Here is a 7109-nt window from a genome sequence, read left to right as displayed (position 1 = left end):
GCTAGTTCCAGGACAGGCTCCAAAGCTGCAGAGAAACTCTGTCTCGAAAAACAAAACAAAACAAAACACAACAACAATAAAAAAAAGCTGTTGAACTGGGTGTAATGCTATTTTTTTACTTGCTGCTAGTTATGTCATTTACTCTTCCAAGGACATTTTTGTTCTATAAAGCAATGGGAAATTCAAAAAACATAGAATATGCATATGTTGCAGTTATCCATCCAAAGAATACTGCCAGTCTCAACTCTCGGGAATATAGAGCTATGTCCTATGAAGTGAGGAAATTTAATAATATTTGATTCCTACCGTTGAATGTCATTCTGTAATACCATTTGTATATAAAGCTTTATGAGCATATGCTGCAATTATTTTTGTTGTTTTGTTTTGTTTTTTCAAGACAGGGTTTCTCTGTAGCTTTGGAGCCTGTCCTGGAGCTAGCTCTTCTAGACCAGGTTAGCCTCGAACTCAGAGAGATCCGCCTGCCTCTGCCTCCCGAGTGCTGGGATTAAAGGCGTGCACCACCACTGCCTGGCCGCTGCAATTATTATTAATGAGCTAGTTAGTCTAGATCTCCACCCAATTGTATTTTTTCTGTTGCATACCTTTCAATAATTTGGCATTCATTTACATGTGTAGATTATTAAATAGAAAATTATTTAAGGGGCTGAGATATAGATCCGTAGCATGCATAAAAGTCTTGAGTTTGATTCCCAGCACTGCATAAAACCAAGCGGGTGGACCTTGACTGCATAGGGGACTTGAGGCCAACCTGGCCTGTGTGAGACCCATGAATAGCCTAAAAATAGATATAACGTAACCAGGCCAAGAAAATGTCTGCTGTAGTTCTAAAACCCTCTGCCCAATAATATTGTCCATAGCATTTACAGAGCATTTATAAAATTTGTAATTGAGCTTTTGATGTCCTGGAATAATAGAAAACACTTGTGAGTTTCAGTGCAGGTCTTGTAGCTAATTCATTTTGAGACTTTGGGTGAATCTTTAAGAGTTAAAATTTAACTATATGTAAATGGAGACAATATTATTCCATGCTTTCAATTGATTCATAGTATAGAGAGAATTCATTGAGGTGCTTTACCAGCCATAGAGTGTTGGCCTCATGTAAGACAGTAATGCTTCTGATAAAAATTCAGTTTCCTATTAGAGGCATCCATTAGCCTGCTGCTTGTAGTGGCATTTTACTTGTGTTTTAATAAATGAAACTTGTCTGAGGATCAGAGAAGTAAAACAGCTCAACAGGCCAGACTTATAGACCAGGCAGCAATGACATACGTCTTTAATCCCAGTAGCCACACTTGTTGCCATAGAAACCGGCGGAGCATTCCTTTAATCCAATTGGTGCAAATCTTTAATTCCAGAACCAGAGAGAATTATAAAACAGGAGGAGACTGCTCTCAGACACAGCTGAATTCTGAGATTCCTGGAGTGGCTGGATGCTTTGCTCTTCTGAACTTGAGGTTGAACTCCAATTTCAGTCTCTGAGTTTGTATCAATTGTGCTTCAGCTGCTTCGTGTATTTGCATCATTTTGTTGGCCAGCTCTAGCATGCAAGATTCATGTTTCTAAGTGTTCTCAAGCTTAAAAAACATCTAGCATTTTAAAAGATGTTAGAAATCTTAATACATTTTGCAACATCTTTGAGAAAGAGATTATAAAGATTATAAATGCTAGGACCAGAGGGCTGTCTTAGTGATTAAAAGTGCTTGCTATGCAATCCCGATGCCCTGAGTTTGCTCCCTGGAACCCACATAAAACAGGCAAAAAGCCTCTAGATGCTCAGCATTCCGGTTGTGAGTTTGGGAAGTGGAGACAGTAGAATGAGTCAAGCAGAACCTCACGGGCCAGCTCTCCTGGAGTGCTGCACAAGCAGAAAACGAGACACATTGTAGCCACAGGGTGAGAAACAAGAGCCGACTCCCAAAAGTTGTTCCCTGATCTACACACAAACACACTAAATAAAATTTAAGATGTTAAATGCTGTATTTATCAGAGTGGACAAGTCCCAGAGCTGGCTGTCATTGAATCCAGGCTTTCTAATTGCAAACAGAACAATTTTTGTTATATTCCACAAATTTTTGAAAGACCATAATTTCTAGGGTTCAGGGAAGGATCTCCCAGACTCAATAAGCCACGCCAATGGATGCAAACGGCAAGAGGCTTTAATGTCCAAGGCGCCAATGGGGAACTCAATACTCCAGTGAGACTGAGCCCCCCTGGTATTCTTCCAGCAAGCATTTATAGGGTCTCAGGGTTACATAATAGGGAACCATAGCAACAGCAATATCATTGGTCAACTCAAATTAACATATGGGGGGATCAACATCAGGATGAAAACAAGTCTAACAGGACAAAAACAAGTCTAACAGGACGAAAACAAGTGCATTTCCTTTTGGTAGAAATGGTCCACAGCACTAACTGGTAAAGCTATTATACAGTAAACTGTCAGTATTCTCTGGTTCAGCATATCTTATTAACTGTATAGATTGTGCACTTAAAGCTGTTACCAAGTTGTCAGAACCTTAAGAACAAAAACAAGTCTAAATGAAGCCAGTTTTCAGCCAGTTTCTGCCTCCTGAGCTTTGATACACAAAGGACTGGGTGTTTTTCTCAAGACTGCTCCTGCCGCCCACAGATACCCTGTTTTGCCCCCTTGGCAGGTGCAGCTGGTCTCAAGGCTGCTTCTACTACTCATAGGTATCCTGTTTTTCCCTAGGTGATCACAAAAACATCTTAAGATGGAGACTAGGGTTGGGTCTTTCATCTTGAGAATATGCTCTACATTAAGAACATGTATTTGTAAACTATGTAATGGAATAATTTCTTTTTTTTCAGATATTACTGATCATTTATATACTCCAGGATGCCCAATTCTTTACTGCTTACAAGATCTTATGTGAGCTTGTAGTGAATCCTGTACTCACTTTGCAACACTTACAGCCAGGATGTTAATAGCCTTGGATAAGTAAGAAACACATTAAGAATATTTTTAATCAGTCATAATTGAAATTAGTCTGAGGTACACTTGTGAAAAAAATTAATAAAAAATGCCCTATTATATTAAAATGTTCAGTTTTCTATTATAAGGATGAAAACCCACCAAGTAAGATTGCCTTGCCTACTTAGAGGATGTTAATTTTGTCTTTCCAAAATAATAAACACTTCCCAGATTTCAGGATCAAGTTTCTTCTCTTATGAGGTCAGCATAGTAGTTACTCTTGTCAGTGAACAGTTATAGTCTGTCTTCTGGGTAATATCACATCTCAGGAGGCCCAGTACAGAAGTACTTCATATTTTTTAAAGGAGTTTATGATTATAATGGCATAGGCATTATAGAATAACTGCTGTGTCTATCGACAAAGCTTTTATTAAGTACTTAACACTGAACCTACTTTAAAGCTGGACACACTAGAACGCGTCACATGTCAGAGTTCTAGAGCAGTCCGGGCCCTACAAGGGGACTTAGTCAGAACAAGAGCACAGAGAGAGTCCCACCCCAGCAAGGTGAGCACCTGAACTACGCCTGAGGAGGGCTCTGTCACCTTCTGGGGGTCAACCCCAGTCCACCTCAGGAGACTGAGACTAGCTAAGCTCCAGGGACTCTGGAAGGCTCTGGGAAAAAATGAGGATCAAATATTGTCACTATTACTACTACCTCAATTGTTCAAATATTTACCAATTGAGGTGCTGATATGGGAGAGTCTTCTGTTTGTGTTGATTTCATTGGTTAATAAAGAAACTGCCTTGGCCCATTTGATAGGCCAGCCCTTAGGTGGGTGGATTAGACAGAACAGGAAGAAGGAAGTGAGGCACAGTCGCCATGCCTCTCCTCTCTGGGTCAGATGCGATGGAGCCAGCCGCCACGTCAGACATGCTGAATCTTTCCTGGTAAGACACTACTTGTGGTGTTACACAGATTTTTAGATATGGGTTAGACAAGATGTGACTAAGAGGCTGAAACTAATGGGCCAGGCAGTGTTTAAATGAATATAGTTTGTGTGTTGTTATTTCGGGGCATAAGCTAGCCAGGCAGGATCCGGGATCCGGGCAGCAGGAACACAGCCTGCTCATCTCATCACTACAAGGTGCAGCATGGAAAAGATTAAGATTATAAACCCAGAGCCAGGAATACTGGCATCAAAACCCATCTCTGTCACTGACTGGCTGTGTGAGTTTGAACAAACTGCTTAACTGGCTTCAAAACCCATCTCCGTCACTGACTGGCTGTGTGAGTTTGAACAAACTGTTTAACGTCTGTTACCCTCTCACCTTAAGTTGCTCAACATCAAAATTAGTCCAGCTTTTGATATGTGAGGAGTCAGAGCAGCTGAGAACAGGGACAGAAGTGTGATATTTCCCAGGAGCACATAGGACGCCATACTATGGTGTTGACCTAGCTGATAAGATGTGCAGGGGTCAAGAAACGCAGGCCCATTCCCCACATTGTCTGGCAGTCAGAGACTCTGGGAGACTTACAGGCACAGTCTGCACCTCTGACACAGGAAGTGGTCGCCTGACACCTTTAAAGCTGGGTAAACTTGGGGCCATCCTGAGGTGGTCAGGCTATGTTAATGTGATTCTGCTCCTTCCATTGTAACTATGAGGTCATCTGGGGAGGAGATGTTCTTAGCCTAGTGACCAAGTGGACCCAAGGAAGACCCGACTTGAGTCATCCTGCTACCTGGGCAACAGAATATTAATGAAGCCTTTTGTTACCTGTTCCCCCAATTTACATTGATATGAAAGCTGCTAGATAAAATAAACACGGGTAATTTCGGGATCTGAAGAATCCCTGAAACTCCTTCCTGATACTATTGTTTCACAACGGTCATGTGGCAGTCAGGGATAACTGGTGGGAATCAGGTCTTGTGTGTCTTTATTTTTCCCACGCCTCTATGCTAGTGAGATGTGTTTTTTGTTGGGGCTGGTCCCCAACAACGGTGGTGTTGGGGTGGGGGCTTCCTAGTGGAGCAACTGCCTTTGAGTCACACATGCTGGCTGCTGTAACCCACCCTAAAAACTCGGCAGTTCACCGAAGCACACTCGATGAAGTCGTCTTTGGTGTGGATGCCCTTTCTGGCTGGGATGGACAGAAATGTCAGAGACAAATGGAATTTGGGAGGAATGGAGCAGTGACTATCTAGGGGAAAACATCCCAGTGAAGAGTTACTTTCTGAGAGTGCTTTGACGTGAAGAATCACTGTGGGAAGCAGTGAGTGTCTTCTGGGATTTGTAAAACTGTTTTTTTTTCCTGTGGGGGAGATCACAGCCTTTGCGCGGCGTTGGCCATAAATGCTTCTGGCGCACCTGAAGCTCTTGGATTATTGAGCACTGCAGATGGCACATACCAAGGACTGAAGTAGCCGGGGCATGATGCCTTCCTTTGGAGAAGCAGATGAATTGGAATAGGGACCTTGGTATGAGGAACTTGTTTATCTAAAAATCAACTTAGTGCAGTAATTAATTAATATGCCTTTGTACAGCTGTTCAGTCCAGTCCGCCAGAGGCTGGATCTTCCTACTGCCACACAGGCCTAAACATTTTGTCTTGGACTGACCTCTTTCTTTGAATGACTCCCACAACACAGAGCACCCAACAGAATAGTAAATAGCAGTATCTTACTGGGCAGTAGTGGCACATGCTTTTCATCTCAACAATCTGGGGGCAGAGGCAGGTGGATCTCTGCGAGTTCGAAGCCAGCCTGAGAGAGAGCTCCAGGACAGCCAGGGCTGTTACACAGAGAAACCCTGTCTCACACCCCCCTCACACTAAAAATTAATAGCTATCTGTGTACTAAAAAAGGGGGCTGGTGAGTTCTCTTAGCAGATAGGTTGCTTGCCATCATGTCTGACTATTTACGTCCCGTACCCAGGGTCCCCATAGTAGAAGGCGAGAACTGACTCCCACAAATTATCCCTGACCTTCACATGAACGTTGTGACAAGAGTACACAACACACAAAAGTACACAACACACTGCCCCTGAGGGGATGTCTCGACTGGCTTGGGCTGTGGGTGTGTCTGTATGGATTGTCTCGTTGATATGGGAAGACCCTGCCTGTGAGGGGGTGGTACCATTGCCTGGGCTTGGGTCTGGGAGCAAATAGAAGAGGATGGAGTTGAAGAGATTGCCCAATGGTTAGAGCACTTGCTCTTTCACAGGGCCCAGGTTCAAGTCCCAGCATTTACATGATGGCTGACAACCATTCTAACCAGTTCCAGTAGATTCAACGCCTGTGGCATTATATGTTGGAAGTATGTGACCTGTTTTTGCTTTTGCTTTTATGGGGGATTATAGTTACGAGATGGCATGAGCCTCAGAAGTTACATTGAACGTTGGACTTTTAAACATTGTTGGGACTGTGATAGACTCTGGGGGCTTTTTAAGTTGGACTAAATGCATTTTGCATTATGATATTGTTACAGGTTTGTGGGGGCCAGGGAGTAGAATGTGGAGGTTTGAATGTGGTTGGCCCCGTAACCTCGGAGTGAGTGGCACTATTAGGAGGTGTGGCCTTGTTGGAGTGGGTAGTATTTGGTTGGAACCAGTTCACTCTTGCTTGATCTGGGAAGTCCCGTTCCTCCCTCTCAAACCCTGCCCTCTCAGAATCTCCAACGAAGAAAAGGCACCTAAAGGCTCAGAACAGCATTCCTGGCCCCTGAGGGGCTCCTCCCCTGAAGTTGCCAGTAGCCCAAGACTCCACCGAAAGCAGTCAGTTTTGACCATAGTTGGGCACAAACCTGACTTGTGGCAGACAGTCACCATCCCTCAGCCTGAGCTCCCTGCTTTAGTTAAGGTGTGTCCTGCCCCGATCTCTGGGGCTGGAGAGCTCACCCAGAAGTTTGCGTTTGCTCAAATAAACCTGTTCTTTTGTTCTTTTACTTTTTCAGTTCAGCTTGATCTGGCTTACTGCATTGGTGGAGAAAACTATTATTGTGACACAGAAAACCTATTAGGTATGGCCTTGCTCTAACAAGTGTGGCACTGTGGAGCAGGCTTTGAGGTGCCCTATGAGCAGGCTATCCCCCAAACCTGCAAGATGGAGGGACTCCCACCTACCACTCCACCATCTTGTCTGCCTGCAGGCCACTGTGG

The sequence above is a fragment of the Arvicola amphibius genome, chromosome 18 (assembly GCF_903992535.2).
Source record: "Arvicola amphibius chromosome 18, mArvAmp1.2, whole genome shotgun sequence".
Taxonomy (NCBI): domain Eukaryota; kingdom Metazoa; phylum Chordata; class Mammalia; order Rodentia; family Cricetidae; genus Arvicola; species Arvicola amphibius.
This window is presented reverse-complemented; position numbering follows the sequence as displayed.